This window comes from Akebia trifoliata, unplaced genomic scaffold (assembly GCF_017979445.1).
Source record: "Akebia trifoliata isolate Shusen 1 unplaced genomic scaffold, ASM1797944v1 Contig01368_ERROPOS1892824+, whole genome shotgun sequence".
Lineage (NCBI taxonomy): Eukaryota > Viridiplantae > Streptophyta > Magnoliopsida > Ranunculales > Lardizabalaceae > Akebia > Akebia trifoliata.
The window spans coordinates 22,722-43,056 of record NW_028237683.1 but is presented as its reverse complement, the minus strand read 5'-3'; the positions used below and the strand labels follow the sequence as shown (position 1 = coordinate 43,056).

The window sequence follows — 20,335 nt, the reverse complement described above, 5'->3', positions numbered from 1 at the left end:
ATTGGAATAGACATCCATCATAGGGAACCTTTGCGATCGGGTTGACGACTTGATTAATCAGGCGGATGCAAAATGGGGTGTCTACAGTATGTTTTGTGGACAGTAGAGCAGAGAGATGAAGAAAGAAGAGTTAGTTACGGTTGGTATGGAAAAAGCAATAACCGATTAATAGATCGATCGATTATTGTGGTTAATAGTCCCTAACGTAGCAGATATGATCAAGAACGAGAACGAGAAGAGAAGAATGTTAGCAAGGGCATCGTCTACTTGTTTATTTTTAGGTTTGGCAGTTTCTATCATGTTCATTGCTCTCCTTGTCCATCAACTTCCACTTAAACAGCAGCAGCAACTTCAATCAAGGGTGATAATTTGCCCATCCTCTAAGGAATTCTCGCCTCTGTGGTTGATGTAGCAAAAGGAAGATCCCATTACGAACCAGGAGGTGGTTACAATCATTTTGCCGACAGAGATGCTTCACGTGCATTTGTTTCTGGAAACTTTACGGGAGATGGCTTTACAGACTCATTGCATGGTTTATCCAGCGTTGAGATGAAGAGTATTGTTGACTGGTGGGATTTCTATGTTAGAAACTATATATTTGTTGGTAAATTAGTCAGTCGATACTACGATAGCTTAGGAAACCCTACAAAGTATTTGAAAGGAGTTGAAGCAAAGGCTGCTAGAGGTGCCCAACTTTTGGAGAAACAGAAGAACGAAGAGGCTAAACTACCTAGTTGCAATTCAAGGTGGAGTCAGCAGGAAGGTGGTGCGGTTTGGTGCAACTTAGGCTACCAAAGATTAGTTCAGAGACAGCTAGAAATTGCCTTGACAGGGAAAATGAGCAAACGTTGTGCGTGCTTTAAAGAAAAGGAGCTGAGCAAGCCAGGCTTGGAGGTCTATGAGAGTTGTGATTACCTATCGAATGTTTGCGTTGTTTAAATTAAAGACAATGATTTCATGACCCCACATTCCCCAATAATCCTTGGACTCATACGGACCTCATGAAATGGAACCCATACACCAACCAAAAATCTTTAGTCAGGTAAAATTATTATCCCCTTAGGCAGCGATACGTGTAGATCATACTTATGTTATCATTGATCTCATGAAAATTTATACGAAATTAACGGCTTAATTAAAACAATTTTTTTTTTTAAAACAAAAAATATATATATACTACTCCTATCTCAACAATTATCACACTATCCTTGACTCAATATTAATTAAAATCTCGATTTGTTTTGAGTAATCCAAAGTAACCCTTGATTGGATCAAAAAAAAAAAAAAAGATTGGATTTCGAAAATCAACCATAAGAGTGAATTTTTAGGTGAGTCAACTCAGTTGAACTCATCTTACATCACGTGAGGAACTAGTTGTGTGCAATAAAGTTTAATTCTCTTTGTGAGATTTTACCATAATGTGTTGCCATGATACCCAATTTTGAACATAATGAGTCGAGTCAACTCATTTGAATTTATTGGTTTCATGCAATTTGTTGCTTGTGAATACATTCCCTTGATATGTTATGATGATATTGTTTCCATGTTATATGAGGATTGAATGTTACGAGATGAGTAGACTCGATGAGTCCATGCTTCAATAGGTTTTGTGTTAGATTAGGGTGCATGATTTCCCTTTTGATACCCGATTGATATGATGATACCCCTTTGATATCTTAATTGATGGAACCTTAACTCTAACATATTGATTGATTGGTTTTAATTAATTGATTGGCCTTGATTGATTGGTTGATTTTAATTCCTCCTGATTTGCATGCCAGGACTTTGATCTTGATAATTTTTGATAATTATATTCACCATGATTGTAGCCATTAATGATGTGATCAGGCCCATGGGCCTATTTGTTTGAAAAACGTCCCGGCACACCCCACCCTACTTTGCACACACCACATGCATGTTTACTATTTTGCACACTTACACGTCCTAAATAACCAACGTGGCACTAGTGCGTGGCCCGGTCTCTTCGGAGATGCGACGTCATTCATGAAAACCACAACTCCAGTCACGTACCTGTAGACACCCCATTTTTGCATCCGCCTGATTAATCAACTCGTCAATCCGATTGCAATGATTCCCAATGATGGATGTGTATTCCACTGCTTTATTTTGTTACCAGATGTGTTTCAGAAATCCGGATGAGGTATCTCAAACTAACAAAACCTTAGAAACCACGCTACGCTAGGTAAATACGACCCCAGAAACATAGAAATCATCATTTTGCAAACCAAAAAGAAGCTTCACGATAAAAATCACTAAAAACTATCAAATTACCAAAATACCCCTAATCTCAAAACAACCCTAGAGCCTACGTTACGCTTAGGAAAACTCATTCAAACACATAAAACAACAAATCGAAACCAAATAAATCATTTCGTCAATTTTCACAGAATTTGACAAAATTACAAAAATGCCCCTCATAAAGTTCACGATCATTTCACACAAAAAATTTCATAAATAACACAAAATAATATTTCCATTGAATTCCTTACGAAAAACCGATTCTAAAACATCCTGGAACATTAAAAACCGACTTAAAACGTGAAAAATCCTCTCCGGGGGCGAAACGGTAATTTCACAATTTTCATAATTAAAAAATCCGAAATTAATAAATAAAATATTAAAATAATTAAATTGAAACATTAATAAAATTAATTTAAAATTTTGAATTAAAAAAATCGATCAATCGGGCTCTCAGGCAAACTTGTTGAGGGTTCGTGAGATATTTCTTTAAGGACCCCTCAATTTGGGGGTCCAAAGAATTAAAGATATTTTAGAGGGGGGTTCTCCAAAAATTAAAAGTAAATCAAGCAAGACTAAATTCAAGGTGTTAAAGTCAATTAAGTGAGACTGAAGTCAAAATTAAAGTCAATTAAGCAAGACTAAAGTCAAGATATTGAAAGTCAATCAATTAAGACTAAAGTCAAAACATTAAAAGTCAATCAAATAAGACCAAAAGTCATAATAGAGATCTAATTAAATAATAACTCTATCTAATAGAGTTCTAACTTAAAAATAATTCTACCTAAAACAATTTGAATTAAAACACAATTCTACCTAAAACAATTTTAATTAAAACACAATTCTACCTAAAACAAGTCAAACTAAAACACAACTCTAATTAAAAGATCTCTAATTAAACACTAACTCTATCCAAATCAACCCCTAAAAACATCTATAAATAGAGGTGCTCACACCCTATTTTCGTATCAAATCATAAACCCTAAGAGAAGTAGGTCTAGAAGCTCCCCTAGCCCCCCATAAACCCTAGTTTTGGAGCCCTAACTCCTTAGCTAACATCCCTCCTTCAATTTTAGTCTAGAAAATACCCAAAAGCCTTCTAAAAACATCCCCAAATCCGCAACGAACTTGAAGAGTTCAGATTCAAAAACAAGGAGATACCTTGTCTTGGAGATCCGAAGTCAAATCCGGAAGCAGAACGAAGTAAGGGAGCACGGTACAAGGAGTTCTTTTTGTCAGATCTGAGGGAGTAAAGTCCTTGCATCGAAAAGGTATTATTTTTTATTTTCTATTTTTATCTAGGTTGTAGCAATGTAATCTACTTGAGAATTTAGTAGAGACCGGCTTTGGCCGGGGCGGGATTGGTGCCTAACACCTTCCAATCCCGTAACATGATCCCCGAATTCAGTTTTCTTGGTTTTAGATTAGTTTTTATCTGTTTAGAGTCATTGTTCGGTTCCTAGACCGTAATAACTAGGTGGCGACTCCCAAACCTCAAGGGTCAAAAGCGGATCCGCGCACCCCGCGGATCGAGGGCGCTTTCAGTACCTTAGGGTATATCAAACTGGGGCATCAATACGGTCTGATCAGGTGATTCTGAGAGGTATATTGATGCACTCAGTCTGGAGCAACCTGAGCCTTTGACCTATTGTGTGCCACACAGTCACATGTCCCGATTGCCAACGTAGTACTAGTACGTGGTCGGTCCCCTCGTGGGATGCCAAACCATTTACGAAAGCTACAACTCTTGACTCGTACCCGTAAGTATAAAAGATAATCTAAGTATATCAATTGCACTTCTTGGTCAAAACCGATGCCTAAGCAAGATCTTGCCCCGCTGTACTCTACTATACGAGGGGGATAGACTACGTCTATTCTAGACGAGAGGTATTTAAGTGGGCCCTTGCTCAGCATTGTGCGTCACCTCTCAACTGGAGATCAAACTGGCTATTTTTGGCTTCAGAGAAGTGAATTGAGGTTTTAGATTATCACCTATATGGTATATCAAACCAAGTCACCACGTATCGAAAGGTATATAGGTGTGCTTGGGCAAGGGTGGCTAGATAAAAATGCATTGCACGTAATAAGCTTAGAGTCTAGAAACCTTCCCTATAGGTCACGACTCGAACTTATTGTGGGTGTTCCCGGGTTGTTTATTGAATGGAACCTTGTGAATGATGAATGCATATGAATGATGAGATCAGAGTGTATGATTGTCCTCAAGGATCAAAAATATTATTTTTGAAAATTAAAATGGGTGCACCGACCCAATAAAGAATCCATTCTTTTACAATAATGACCCAGCCCATCCCGGTCCAATAATCATGGTGGGCCGGACCATTTAAATCAAAATAGAAATCAAATTTTCAAAGAAGAAAAATAGTTTACAAAGGGAAAGTATTTTCCAAAATAAATGTTTTCTAGAAAAAATGTTATTCTTTAGAAAAAATGTTTTCTAAGAAAAAACGTTTTCCAAAAAATATTTTCCATAAGAACAAGATTTTCCAAGAGAAAATGTTTTCCAAATAAAAAACTATTTTTCAGAGAAAAATATTTTCTAAAAGAAAAGAAAATGAAGGAAAAATGATTTACAAAAGATATATTTTTGCATGGAAAATTTTTGAAATATGTTTTTTACCAAAAATCTATTTTTTGTATGGACCATGTAAAATTATCAAAATATGTTTTTCTAAAAAGAAAATTATTACAAAAAATAATCAGAATTGTGAAAATTATTATTCAATAAAAACATTATTTTCAAGAGTGCAATAAAATTATTTTCCTTCTGAATAATCATTGAATGGATGAATTGTTTAATAAATTGGTGCACAAAATTTAATAAAATCTCAGGGTTTATTTAAAATGTTATCAAGGGGGAGACACTGAAATTGGTTAAATTCACCTTCAAAGAGGTTTAAGGGTTATCATTGTATCTAAGCTCAATCGTCCATCGTCTAGCTAGGATTGTAAATCCGATCAGTTAGAGTAAACGTCAATATCAAGTCAACAGTCAGAAATGACCTCAAAATTTTTCAACATCATCCAGTTGTTCTTTGAAGATCATAGTGCTTCAATCCTACCGGTTGTAAGCAATATCTCAGTCCTCAGTCCTAATCAAACCCGTGTGGGTACTTGTCTTGAGTTTTCATTTGGGTTAGCTCGAGTCCTTTTTTCTAGCAAGGTCATGTCTTCCTTAGATTGAGTTTACTTTTTTCCTATTGAGTCAAATTAGTTCATCGAGTCTATAGAGGTGTTTGTCGCCCCATCTAAAACTGATCGGATAAAGGAAATTCTTGAATACCTCGATGAGCTTTCATGAATCATTTGAGTTAGCTCGAGTCCTTTTTTCAGCAAGGTCATATCTTCCTTAGATTGAGTTTACTTTTTTTCCTATTGAGTCAAGTTAGTTCATTGAGTATATAGAGGTGTTTGTCGCCCTATCTGAAATTGATCGGATAAAGGAAATTTTTAAATACCTCGAGCGCATTAATGAATTAACTAATAATTTGATAGATTTCTGTTCTGAACAAGAAGATAAGAGTCGGGCTCAACCTTTAATTGAGAAAGGAAAGGTCTTTGACCTCGAAACAGGAAATAATTCCTAAAGAAATTCAAATAGAAACCATCTTATCCCTAGAGGAACACGAGGGGATAATGAATTTACTCAGAAATTTCAAAAGACTTGTTCGTGTGATCATATGTGGGTATGCTAGGTACAAGCTTGGGTGTTGTTCAACATGGAATAAATACTCGTCTATATCGATGGAATCAAAGAAGATGTTATAAAATGTATCAGTGCTATTCCTCACTGCATCTTGAATCGTAAATCACGTATTATCAGTCGATATGGGGATACCTTTTGAAGTGATCTCTGATAATGGGTCATACTTCAAAGCATAAGTCATTATTCTGTGTACAAAGTTCAAAATCCAATATCGCAAATCATCACCCTACCGTCCTTAGATTAATAGAGCAGTTGAAGCAGCTTGTAAGAGTTTCAAGATAATCATCAAGAAAATGTGTTAATCACACTGGGATTAGTTAGAAAAATTACCACTCATATTACGGGCACATCATACTTCAATGCAGTCTTCCACTGGAGCTATTCTCTACTCTTTAGTGTATGGCATGGAAGCAGTCTTACCAGTTGAAATGGAGATTCCGTCTCAGGGTTCTGTTAGAAAGTCAGTTGTCAGAAGCAGACTGGGTTCACCAACGGTATGAAGAGTTGAATTTGATCGAGGAAAAATGACTGAGAGCGTTGTATCACGTGCAAGCTTATCAAAGAAGAGTCGCCCGTGCGTTTGACAAGAAAATCAAGGCCCGTCACTTACAAGTCGGGGATTTAGTACTCAAAGAGAACAGGGCACCTATTTTTGGTCCCAGGGGGAAGTTCAAACCAAATTGGGGAGGTCCGTTCATCGTCAAGGAAATATTACCAGGAAAAGCTGTCAGACTTCAAGATCATGATGGAATCGAATTACCAGAACCAACTAACCTTGACCAAATCAAACGGTACTACATTTAAGGAGGCCATCTTTGGCCGAATCAATCCTCATATTACCCAGTTACCCAGTTCAGCATATCCTTTCTCAGCCCTTTGCAGCCTTTTTAAAAAAAATGATACTTTTTTCTTTCTCAGCCCGTTCACCTAACCTAGGGGAAGGAAAAATTTGAACTATGTTTTGGTCTGATCCCAAAATTCTGGGGTACGTAGGCAACCCGAGAAGTTACTTCAGGCCCGACCACATCAAAATAAAAAAAATATATAGATTCCCCAACAAAGAAAAAAAATCTAAAAAGAAATAATTCAAAAGAAAAATTGTCAAAGTGGGAAAGAAAATTCAAGAAAAAAGAAAATAATTTAAAAGGAAATGTCACACAAGGGGCATTTGGGTTTTTGAGCCTCAAAATCCTTTTCTTTTTATACCCAGTCATAAGCTTACCCATGAAAGTCCTCCTAAGTACCGTGCGAGAAGTCAAGGAAGATAGCAAAGCATGATCAGACAGCAACTCTAGAAGTTCAGAGGAGAAGAAAAAGATAAAAAAATGATGAAACCTGCAAAGTTGAAAATCCGAAAAGGGCGACTTAGGCAAAAATTAAGGCAAGCTCGCAATGTTGAAAATCTGAAAGGACAACTTTGACAACAATCAGAGCAAAGAAAAAAAGAAAAGAGCTCGCTAGATCGAAAACCTGAAAAGGCGATCTAGACAAAAGCTAGAGCAAGCTCGCTAGATTGAAAACCTGAAAAGGTGATCTATGCAAAAGTTAGAGCAACAAAGAAAAATAGAAGAAAATCCCAAGCTGAAAGCGGTCCGAGTTGAAACATCAGAAGTCCGAGTAATCAAGTTCAATACTTAGTTTAAACCAGGCATAGACTCAGAAGCCACAAGTATCTTGTTTACGATCTATCTGAAAATGTTTACTTCCCCAAGTGAACCAATGGAGAAAAGGGTGAATTCTATGATGAGTCCCAAAAGGAAATATTTTGTTCTCTTGAGCCTGACTCAAAATCTTTAATAAAATTAATCAAAATTAAAAGTTGAATCTTTATTGCGCTTGTGGTAATCAAATATTTCAAACCTTCATACAAGGGGCATTTTCTTTCTTTTCCCCCTTATACTAGGGGCATTTTTTTTAATTTTTGCATGATGTGTTCAATTATCTTTAATGCCACGTACATTGTCAAACTAGGGGCATTTTATCTTCGAGCAATGTTAATCCTAAAAAAATAATACGAACCCCAAATTTAAGGTTACCCTCTTGATAACAGCTTTTCGAAAAATTCTTGAGGTTCAAAAGAAATACAAACTCAGGTTTTAAATTCATAAAACTTTTTGATAAATCCTTGAGGTTCAAACAAAAGCATTTTGGATCTCACATAGGAGATATGGCATTTTTTCGTTCTCCAAATTCTTTCCCAGATCGAATCATTCTTGGAATCGATCATTTCTCTTCCAGATTCATTATCTTCCAGATTTATTCATTCTCCGATTCATTCCAATTAATCTTCTCCAAATTCAATCATTCTTTTCAAAAATTCCTTCATTCCTCTGCCAGTTTGCTCAATTACCACCAAGGGTTAACTTGGATTTTGGTTAGTTGTCGCCAAGGGTTATCTTGGATTTTGCTCAGTTGCCGCCAAGGGTGATCTTGGATTTTGCTCAGTTTCCGTCAAGGGTTATCTTGGATTTTGCTCAGTTTCCGCCAAGGGTTATCTTGGATTTTGCTCAGTTGCCGCCAAGGGTTATCTTGGATTTTGCTCAATTGCCGCCAAGGGTTATCTTGGATTTTGCTCAGTTTCCGCCAATGTTATCTTGGATTTTGCTCAGTTTCCGCCAAGGGTTATCTTGGATTTTGCTCAGTTTTCGCCAAGGGTTATCTTGGATTTTGCTCAGTTTCCGCCAAGGGTTATCTTGGATTTTGCTCAGTTTCCGCCAAGGATTATCTTGGATTTTGCTCAGTTGCCGCCAAGGGTTATCTTGGATTTTGTTCAGATGCCGCCAAGGGTTATCTTGGATTTTGCTCAGTTGCCGCCAAGGGTTATCTTGGATTTTGCTCAGTTGTGATGCCCCTCTTTGGCAGAGGGTTGAAGCAAACTAGATAGCAAATCTATTTCGGTAGATAGTGCGATATCCAAATGCCAAAGTTAGTGACAGTTCATTTTGCAGTCTGATTTAGCAATTCGTCAGGGAGTTCGGATCCTTGAGCGTAAAACTCTCCCCGAACAAAAATGTTGTCAGGTCCTCAAGCGTGAGCTTTCACTGACAGTGTCAGATCCTTGAATTTTAAAGAATTCTCCTTAACTAAAAAGTGCAAGTGTGAGTGTGTGTACTGTGTGAAACTGAGTAAAAATGTTTCAGGTCCCAGAGATCTTCTCTCACTGACAATAATGATTCAAAATTGAAATGCACTTATGCAATGAAAACAATCATGACAAGGTTTAACAATGTGGTAATTGGAGTCATAACAATGTAGGAATTTCGTTAAATCCTATTTGAAATTCTTTTTTAGAGCACGAAAAGGTATGAGTCTCGTTTATCGGACTCGAACCTATTGTAGTCACGCTAACAATCCTGTTAATTCAATATGATTCAAACAAAGTCGGAGTCTCGTTTCTCGGACTCTAGCTAAGGTTTACAGGAACTTAAACAATCCTATTAAATATGGAGTTTCGTTTCTCGTAATCGAGCTAAGGTTTGTAGGCACTTCAAAAAGCCTATGATTCAAAACGTTGGAGTCTCGTTTCTCGGACTCGAACTTAGGTTTATAGGCACTTCAAAAAGCCTATATATTATTCAAAAAGTTGGAGTCTCGTTTCTCGGACTCGAACTTAGGTTTGTAGGCACTTCAAAAAGCCTACTCACTCTATGATTCAAAAAGTTTGAGTCTCGTTTCTCGGACTCGAACTTAGGTTTGTAGGCACTTCAAAAAGCTTATTCATTCTATGATTCAAAAAGTTGGAGTCTCGTTTCTCGGACTCGAACTTAGGTTTGTAGGCACTTCAAAAAGCCTATTCATTCTATGATTCAAAAAGTTGGAGTCTCGTTTCTCGGACTCGAACTTAGGTTTGTAGGCACTTCAAAAAGCCTATTCATTCTATGATTCAAAAAGTTGGAGTCTCGTTTCTCGGACTCAAACTTAGGTTTATAGGCACTTCAAAAAGCCTATTCATTCTATGATTCAAAAAGTTGGGGTCTCGTTTCTCGGACTCAAACTTAGGTTTATAGGCACTTCAAAAAGCCTATTCATCTAGGATTCAAAAAGTTGGAGTCTCATTTCTCGGACTCGAACTTACTAAACCACGTTTCTCGAGCTTAGATTTATAGGAACTTAAACAATCCTATTAATTCATTCTATGATTCAAAATCGAGCTCAAAGTTTGAAAAATCAGGCCTTTATTGGCTTATCATGTATCTGGATTCGTAATTATCATTGGGCTTCGCCGGACTTTTAAACTTTTGTATGATTTTCTTTTTATCATGTGATTAAGAACAAAAACTTTGGAATTAAATGACCTTCAAAAATGCCCCTAGTTTCAAGGTTGGCTTTAATTGGGACTTGACTACGAGACTGATGGAATGGATTACGCTTGAAAAATATGGACTCTGATGTATGATAGATAGAAGAACTGACATTCTCTTAAATTTAAGACTCTTAAGATTATCATATGTGCAATAAAGAATTGATCATTTTCTTTTGAATTTCTTTTGAAAAATGCTTGAGCTGGACTTAAAAAATCTTGATAAATATTAGAATAAAAGATCTTCCTCTTCAAAGTGGTTGATGATTCTACATCTTCCATTAGCGAACACTTGAACAAGTAAACATACTTTTGAAGATCCTACAATGTTCAAGATGACTTCTGATTTTTTTCGACTTCAATATTTTCTTTGTCGGATGTGAGCTCTTAGCTAAAAGACAAATATCGTGGCTTGAATGGTTCTGCAGTTTCTGCACAAGCTTCCTTCTGAATTTTTTTTCTTGACGGGACCTTTCCTCCCATTTGATGATGCCCTAATTTTTGCCTAGATCGTCTCTTTAGATTTTCAATCTAGCGGGCTTTATTTTTCTTTTTCTGATGATGCCTTGATTTTTGCCTAGGTCGCCTTTTCAGGTTTTCTTTTTTATGGTTATGCCCTAAATTTTGCCTAAGCCGCCTTTTCAGGTTTTCGACTTAGCGGGCTTCTCTTTTTTTTCTTGATGATCTTGTATAACCAACTCGACAACTTCTCAGTTCCCTGCACCTTAACCGAGTCAATTAGCCTTCAGGAGGACTTAATAGGTGGGCTTAGGATATGGTTTAGAAAGAAAAGATATAAGGCTCAACTTCCCAAAATGCCCCTAGTTTGATATTCTCTCTTTTCTATCAATTATTTTGATTTTTTTTCTAAATGCCCCTAGTTTGGCATTCTTTTCTTTTTATCAATTCTTTTGATTCTTTTTCTAATGCCTTTAGTTTGGCATTCTTTTCTTTTGAACATTTTAATAGTAGATTTTTCTTTTGGATGACACTTTCCTTAAGAGAATACATTTTTCTTTTAATGACCGGACCTGAAGTAACTTCTCAGGTTGCTTACGTACCCCAAATATTTCTTTTTTTCCTTTTGGGATCAGGTCAAAACGTAGTTCATACTAAGATTCCTTCCCAAGGTTGGTAGGCGTGGTTTAGAAAGAAAAGGTTATTGATTTTTTTTTTTAAAAAAAAAACTGCGAGGGACTAAAGAAGGTTATATATTTTTTTTTGGGTAAGATAGGAAAATGATTCGACCAAAGGAGGCCTCCTTTTGTGAATGCTGCTTAACTCGGTCAAAGTTTTAGGAATTCGATATCTGGATTACTCTGTCAACTAAGATTTCCTTTTGGAGAATGAATATTCTTCAGTCTTCTTCTGAGAAAGAGTAATCTTCAGTCTTCTTCTACGGAGTTGAGTGAGACTGAGTTCTTTGTATTTGACATTGACTCGTTCAACTATTTCCAAACTTCAAAAGAAATCTCATATTCTTTTGTGAATGAGAACTTTCTTCACTTGAGTGAAAAACATGGTAGATCCACTTGTAAGTCTTAGCATCTTTGTTGATGCTTTCAGCTATATCATCTTTGACCGATAATCTTTGACTTTGAAATCACTCTTGACTTGATTTATGTTTTTGTGTAATTCATCCATATATCTTTATGAGATCATGCAAGAAATATTGTTGAATTTCTCAAGTAAGTTTACTATTCTCTCATGTTCTCTTGAGGATAATGTATCACCAATTTGCACTTCTTGAGTGTACTCTTTAATTCCAATATTTATTAAGTTCAGTTAGTGAGCTTTAAGTCATTTCTCATTTTAGATTTTATGTTCACATCATTATTGCACACAAGATAATCAAAAGCTTCTTTATTTATTGGAATTGAAAAGAACATAGACTGACAAACCTTACTAAAACCCAAAAATAAAGATGACTAACTGAATTCAAAGACTGACGCAACTAAAGCTAAAAAAAACTAAGATGACATCATTATGAATGGAGGGACACAATTCTAGAGTCTATGCCACTTCAGTTATCTTCGATGGATGACTTGAACTTGCCTGTTTTTACTATATCTTCATATTCTTGTCATATGCGGGACAACCCATTGCTTCAATAATTTCTCTATTCTTCAGTCATGTTACTGCCTTAGGGTAGTTGAGTTCATTCTGGCATGAAGCGAATGCACTGTTTAGACCGATTGGGTGAATGAAGAAAACTGGGTCAACTGATTCGGGTTTGGATATTGATATTAGGTTCAGAGTAGGAGGGGGTTGATTTTGAAAAGTAGGCAAAGGGTTAGTCTTAACATTGGGAGTAGTAGGAGTGGGTATGGTGACTTTTCCTTGCTCAATAAGGTCTTGGATAGCATGTCGGAAAGTAATACACCTGTCAAGAATATGACCAGGCATCTAATGGAATTCACAGAATTGCCCATTATCCATGTTTGGAGGAAGAGGATTAGGTAAAGGCTTAGGTTGTAAAGGTGCCAGCAATCCCCTTTTCATCAATTTTTGATAAGTAACACTAAGGGACATTCCAAGATTGGCAAACTGTCTCCTAAGCTTAGCTTGTGAAGGCTGAGTAGCTTGTGGAGATAGTGCGAAGGAGGTGTTGGCTACTTGTAAGGAATTGACATTAGGTTTGAAATGTTTGGGTTTTGACTCAGACGAGTTACCAAAAAGTCCCGAAGAGTAAGCATCTTCAACTTGATTTCCAGCCTCAAGGAGGGATTGAAAAGTAGGCAAGTATTGAGGCATCAAGTACTTGGCATAATTTGGAGTGAGATTCCTGAGGATAATCTTGACTTGTTCCTTCTCTTGAGGTCGGTCCCACAGTTGAGCGGCTTTAGCTCTCCATCGAGCAATGAACTCAGTGAAAGTTTCTCCGGGTTTCTGTTTAGTAGTTTCTAGGTCTCTTCTTGTAAGTTCAATATCTGTGTTGAATGAGTACCGACCAATAAACTCCTTCATCAATTCATGCCATGTTCTTACCCGAGATGAGTCCAATGACATTAACCAGCGTAGTGCAGGACCTGTCAGGGTTCTTTGAAAAAGTTGAGCCATCTGTTCTTCACTTAGACCCTGAGATTGCATTATGCCGACATATACTTTTAAGTGAGTCCTAGGGCATCCAATACCGTCAAACTTCTCCATATCTGGCATTGTGAATTTTTCTGGTAGACGGACCGTGGGAAACAAGGTCATTGACCCTAATCCAAGAGTAAGATCATCAGGGTCTTTGATGTTCTTCAAAGCAGTTTCAACTTGAGTTATTCGATGAGCTAGGACAGGGTCGACGTGTAACTGATCATCTTCTTGGTTTTCAAAGAGGTCAAACACATCCTGAGGTTTTATAGCTTTATCTTTTCCCTTTTCAATTTTCAGGAATTCAATTTGTGTTTGGACAGAGGCAATAATCTAGGCTTGAAAAGATTCTAAAATCTGACGGAGCGCAGCTTCATCCATGGTACTCGTTTTTTCTTGTGGCAATGACTGACTACTTGGCAATGGTACTCTAGAAAGACGACTCTTTTCACGGACCCAAAGTGGTACAGATGGAGGTTTAGAACGTTTAGGACCAATTATCACCTGATTGGAAGTAAACCAAGGTTAACCATTGACTCTAAAGGTTTGACTCTTAACCACATGATTAAAGTTTTGACATAAAATAGTCCAAGTCTGACGGAAAATCTAATCCAAATGCACCATAAGTCTATAGTGACCAAGAAAGTGAGAAAGTTTAGATGCGGGTCTACCCCTGATTGGGATTGAACCTTTGATCAGATAAATTAATTTGATCTTAAGATCGAATCTTTCTAGATAAAGTGGACTGGATCTTTAAAAGTGAAACCAATTAGTCCAACTGATTTGGTATCGATCAGTTTGATCCATTTGTCCATTGGGTCAACTGGTTTAAGTGGTTCAAATTAATCGGTACATTTCACCGATTGGGTCGGACCGATGTTGTGGGTTTTGTTTGATTATTCTGGATCGGTTTGCCCACCTACCTGTTGGTTGGATTGAATAAAACAACCCGGGAACACCCATAGTCAGTTCGGGTCGTGACCTATAGGAAGGCTTTTAGACTCTAGGTTTACTACGTGCAATGCATTTTTATCTAGCCACCCTTGCCCAAACACACCTATATACCTCTCAATACGTGGTGACTTGGTTTGATATACCGTATAGGTGATAATCTAAAACCTCAACTCACTTCTCTGAAGCCAAAAACAGCCAGTTTGATCTCCAGTTGAGAGGTGGCGCACAATGCTGAGCAAGGGCCCACTTAAATACCTCTCGTCTAGAATAGACGTAGTCTATCCCCCTCGTACAGTAGGGTACATCAGGGCAAGATCTTGCTTAGGCACCGGTTTTGACCAAGAAATGCAATTGATATACTTGGAATATCTTTTATATACCTATGGGTACGAGTTAAGAGTTGTAGCTTTCATAAATGGTTTGGCATCCCACGAGGGGACCGATCACGTACTAGTACTACGTTGGCAAGCGGGACATGTGACTATGTGGCTTACAATAAGTTAAAGGCTCAGGTCGCTCCAGCCTGGGTGCATCAACATACTTCTCAGAATCACCTAATCAGATGGTATTGATGCCCCCAGTTTGATATACCCTAAGGTACGTGACTGGAGTTGTGGGTTTCATGAATGACGTCGCATCTCCGAAGAGACTGGACCACGCACTAGTGCCACGTTGGCTAAATGGGACGTGTAAGTGAGTAAAACAGCAAACGTGCATGTGGTGTGTGCAAAACAGGGTGGGGTGTGCCCGGGACCTTTTTCAAACAAATGGGCCCATGGATCCAATCAAACCAATCATACATTTAATCAAAATCAAAATCATTCAAATCATATGAATATTCAATTAAGATCACATTATTCCCATCACATAAGCACATTAACATTACGATCAACATCAATCATGTATTTCAAACAAGATCATGGTAAATTAATCAATAAATATGGCATATGATAATGATCAAACAAACATTGCAATAGGCATAATTTTTATAATTTTTAAGGTCCAATCAATGATCACTTTTGGGTGATCCAAAATAAATCGAGATTCCAATAGGTGTTACATTGATGATAGAATGACAATGGTTGAGATGAGCTCACTCTCAAGAACATTAATTGTGCCAATATTAGATAAATTCAGATTTTCTGTGAATTAGGAAAATACAATCTGAACTTGCATTGATGATATCTAAGGCTCCCGATAACGAAATTGAGTGAACTCAAGTTCTAAATTAATCTACTCGATGAGATCTACATTTTATTAATAGGTGTCCAGACTTAGTTCTCACCAGAATGTTCTGTAAAAACGTTTTAACGTTGCTGTCCCAACTTTCATTCAGAAATAATTCCAGATTTACAGATTAAACTTGCATCGATGATATCTAAGGCTTCCGATAACGAAATTGAGTGAACTCAAGTTCTAAATTAATCTATTCGATGAGATCTATGTTTTATTAAGAGGTTCCCAGACTTAATTCTCACTAGAATATTCTGTAAAAAAGTTTTAACATTGCTGTCCCAACTTTCATTCAGAAATAATTCCAGATTTACAGATTAAACTTGCATCGATGATATCTAAGGCTTCCGATAACGAAATTGAGTGAACTCAGATTTTAAATTAATCTGCTCGACGAGACCTATGTTTTATTAAAGGCTCCCAGACTTAATTATCACTAGAATATTCTCTAAAAAAGTTTTAACATTGCTGTCCCAACTTTCATTCAGAAATAATTCCAGATTTACAGATTGAACTTGCATCGATGATATCTAAGGCTTCCGATAATGAAATTGAGTGAACTCAGATTCTAAATTAATCTACTCGACGAGATCTATATTTTATTAAGAGGCTCTCAGACTTAATTCTCACTAAAATATTCTCTAAAAAAGTTTTAACATTGCTATCCCAACTTTCATTCAGAAATAATTCCAGATTTACAGATTGAACTTGCATCGATGATATCTAAGGCTTCCGATAACGAAATTGAGTGAACTCAGATTATAAATTAATCTACTCGACGAGATCTATATTTTATTAAGAGGCTCTCAGACTTAATTCTCACTAGAATATTCTCTAAAAATGTTTTAATATTTCTGTCCAACCTTCATCATTCCATCATTATCATAGGTCAATTTGAATCTTTCATTATTTAGGGATCATCAAAAAGTGATCCTTAATTGGAAAAAAAAATGTAATACCCAAAATCATCTACAATCAAGACAAAAAAATAAATAAACAGAAAAAATAAATAAAATAAATCCAATTAAATAATAAAAAAAATTAGATCATCTTGGCAATGCTCCCATACTTGGGATTTTTCAAGTTTGATCCTCAATAGTCCCCAGTGGAGTCGCCACTGAAAGCGCCCTCGATCCGCGGGGTGCACGGATCCGCTTTTGACCATTGAGGTTTGGGAGTCGCCACCTAGTTATTGTGGTCTAGGAACCAAACTGACTCTAACATGGATAAAAAGAACTAATCTACCACAAAAAATCTGGATTCGGGGATCATGTTAAGGGGTTGGAAGGTGTTAGGCACCAACCCCGCCCGGCCAATGTCGGTCTCTACTTATCCCAAATAAATCTACATCGCTAATAACAAATCTAGATTAAAAAAATAATAAAAAAAACTTACCTTTGATCTGCAAAAGTGTTATTCCCTCAGATCTGGTGAAAACGGCTCATTGTACCGTGTTCCTTACTTCGTTCTATCTCCGGATCTGATTTCTGATCTCCGAGGTAAAGTATCTCCTTCTTGGATCTGGGTGCTTCGAATTTGTTATGGATTTTTGGGATGTTTTTTAGAGGTTTTTGGGTGTTTTTTAGGCTAAAATCGGAGTAGGGGTGTTAGGGAAGGAGTTGGGGCTCCAAAATTAGGGTTTTGGAGGGGTTGTGGAGGCTTCTTCACCTACTTTTTCTAGGGTTTTTTCTTTGATACGAAAATAGGGTGTGGAGGCTCCTATTTATAAAGTTTTTAGAAGCATTAGGGTTTGATTAGGGTTTCTTTTTAGGGTTTCAATTAGGGTTTAGACTTTGGTCTCATGAGATGGACTTAATCATTAGGGTTTTGACTTTAGTCTTGTGAGATTGACTTGATTAGTTTAGATTAGGGTTTTGATTTAGGGTTTTGACTTTTAGTCTTATGAGATTGACTTGATTAATTTAGATTAGAGTTTTGATTTAGGGTTTTGACTTTAGTCTTATGATATTGACTTTAATACTTGACTTTAGTCTTACTTAGTTGACTTTAATTTTGACTTTAGTCTTATTTGATTGACTTTAATATATTAACTTTAGTCTTGCTTGATTGACTTTAAATTTTTGGAGAACCCCTCTCTATTATATCTTTAATTCTGTGGACCCCCAAACGGAAGGGTCCTTAAAGAAATATCTTGCGAACCATCAACAATTTTGCCTGAAAGCCTGATTGATCGATTTTTTTGTTCACATTTTAAAATTAATTTTATTAATGTTTCACTTTACATTATTTAATGATTTATTTATTAATTTCAAAAATTTTAATTATTAAAATTGTGAAATTACCATTTTGCCCTCGGAGAGGATTTTTTACGTTTTAAGTCATTTTTCAATGTTCCAGGATGTTTTGGAATCAGTTTTTCGTAAGGAATTCAATGGGAATGTTGGTTTTTATCATTTATGAATTTTTTTGTATGAAATGGTCGTGAACTTTATGAGGGGTATTTTCGTAATTTTGTCAAATTTTGTGAAAATTGGCGAAGTGATTTACTTGGTTTCGATTTGTTGTTTTATGTATTTGAGAGAGTTTTTCTAAGCGTAACGTAGGCTCTAGGGTTGTTTTGATGTTAGGGGTATTTTGATAATTTTGTCATTTTTAGTGATTTTTATCGTGAAGCTTATTTTTAGTCTGTAAGATGATGATTTCTATGTTTTTGGAGTCGTATTTTCCTAGCGTAGCGTGGTTTCTAAGGTTTTGTCAGTTCGAGATACCTCATCTGGATTTCTGAAACACATCTGGTAATAAAATAAAGCAATGGAATACATATCCATCATTGGGAATCATTGCGATCGGGTTGACGAGTTGATTAATCAGGCGGATGCAAAAATGGGGTGTCTACAAGTTGCCGCCAAGGGTTAACTTGGATTTTACTCAGATACCGCCAAGGGTTATCTGGGATTTTTCTCAGTTACCGTTGAGGGTTTTCTCGAAATTATGCTCAGTTTTACTCAATTATGCTCAGTTTATACTCAAATTATGCTAAAATTATACTCAGATTTTACTCAGTTTTCACAGTACACACACTTACACATTTGCACTTTTTAGTCAGGGAGAATTCTTTAAAATTCAAGGATCTGACATTGTCAATGAGAGTTTACGCTCAAGGACCTGACAACCTTTTAATTCGGGGAGAGTTTTACCCTCAAGGATCCGAACACCTCGACGAATTGCTAAATCAGACTGCAAAATGAACTGTTACTAGCTTTGGCATTCAGATATCACACTATCTACCAAAATAGATTTGCTATCTAGTTTGCTTCAACCCTCTGCCAAAGAGGGGCATCTATAGACACCCCATTTTTGCATTCGCCTAATTTATCAACTCGTCAACCCGATCGCAATGATTCTCAATGATGGATGTGTATTCCATTGCTTTATTTTGTTACCAAATGTGTTTCAGAAATCCGGATGAGGTATCTCGACTTGACAAAATCTTAGAAACCATACTACGCTAGGAAAATACGACCCCAGAAACATAGAAATCATCATCTTGCAGACCAAAAAGAAGCTTCACGATAAAAATCACTCAAAAATTAACCAAATTACCAAAATATCCCTAACCTCAAAACAACCCTAGAGCCTACGTTACGCTTAGGAAAACTCTTTCAAACATATAAAATAACAAATCGGAACCAAATAAATCATTTCACCAATTTTAACAGAATTCGACAAAATTATGAAAATACCCCTCATAAAGTTCATGACTATTTCACACAAAAAATTTCATAAATGACACAAACCAATATTTCCATTGAATTCCTTACAAAAAATCGATTCTAAAACATCTTGGAACATAAAAAACCGACTTAAAACGTGAAAAGTCCTCTCTGGGGGCAAAACGGTAATTTCACAATTTTTATAATAAAAAAATTCAAAATTAATAAATAAAGCATTAAATAATTAAAGTGAAACATTGATGAAATTAATTTAAAATTTTGAATTAAAAAATCGATCAATCGGACTTTCAAGTAAAATTGTTAAGGGTTCGTGAGATATTTCTTTAAGGACCCCTCCATTTGGGGGTCCAAGGAATTAAAGATATAATAGAAGGGGGTTCTCCAAAAATTAAAAGTAAATCAAGCAAGACTGAAATCAAGGTATTAAAGTCAATCAAGTGAAACTGAAGTCAAAATTAAAGTCAATTAAGCAAGACCGAAGTCAAAATATTAAAAGTCAATCAAATAAGACCAAAAGTTATAATAGAGTTCTAATTAAATAATAACTCTATCTAATAGAGTTCTAACTAAAAAATAATTCTACCTAAAACAATTCTAATTAAAACACAATTCTACCTAAAACAAGTCTAATTAAAACACAACTCTAATTAAAAGAACTCTAATTAAAAGAACTCTAATTAAATACTAACTCTATCCAAATCAACCCCTAAAAACATCTATAAATAGATGTGCTCACACCTTATTTTCGTATCAAATCATAAACCCTAAGAGAAGTAGGTCTAGAAGCTCCCCTAACCCCCCCATAAACCCTAGTTTTGGAGTCCCAACTCCTTACCTAACACCCCCCTTCGATTTTAGCATAAGAAACGCCTAAAAGCCTTCCAAAAATATCATAAAATCCGTAACAAACTTGAAGAGTTCAAATCTAAAAATAAGGAGATACCATGCCTCGGAGATCCGAAATCAAATCCGGAGACACAACGAAGCAAGGGAGTACGGTAGAATGAGCTATTTTTGTCAGATCTGAGGGAACAAAATCCTTACTATCGGAAAGGTATGAAATTTTTTATTTTTATTTTATCTAGGTTT

General features: G+C 36.3%; 1 pseudogene; it reads left to right on the top strand.

The window, feature by feature from the left end:
* The first annotated feature begins 214 nt into the window (after window positions 1–214).
* LOC147380499 (membrane-associated progesterone-binding protein 4 pseudogene) lies at window positions 215–939 on the top strand (annotated as a pseudogene).
* Window positions 940–20,335: the final 19,396 nt, after the last annotated feature.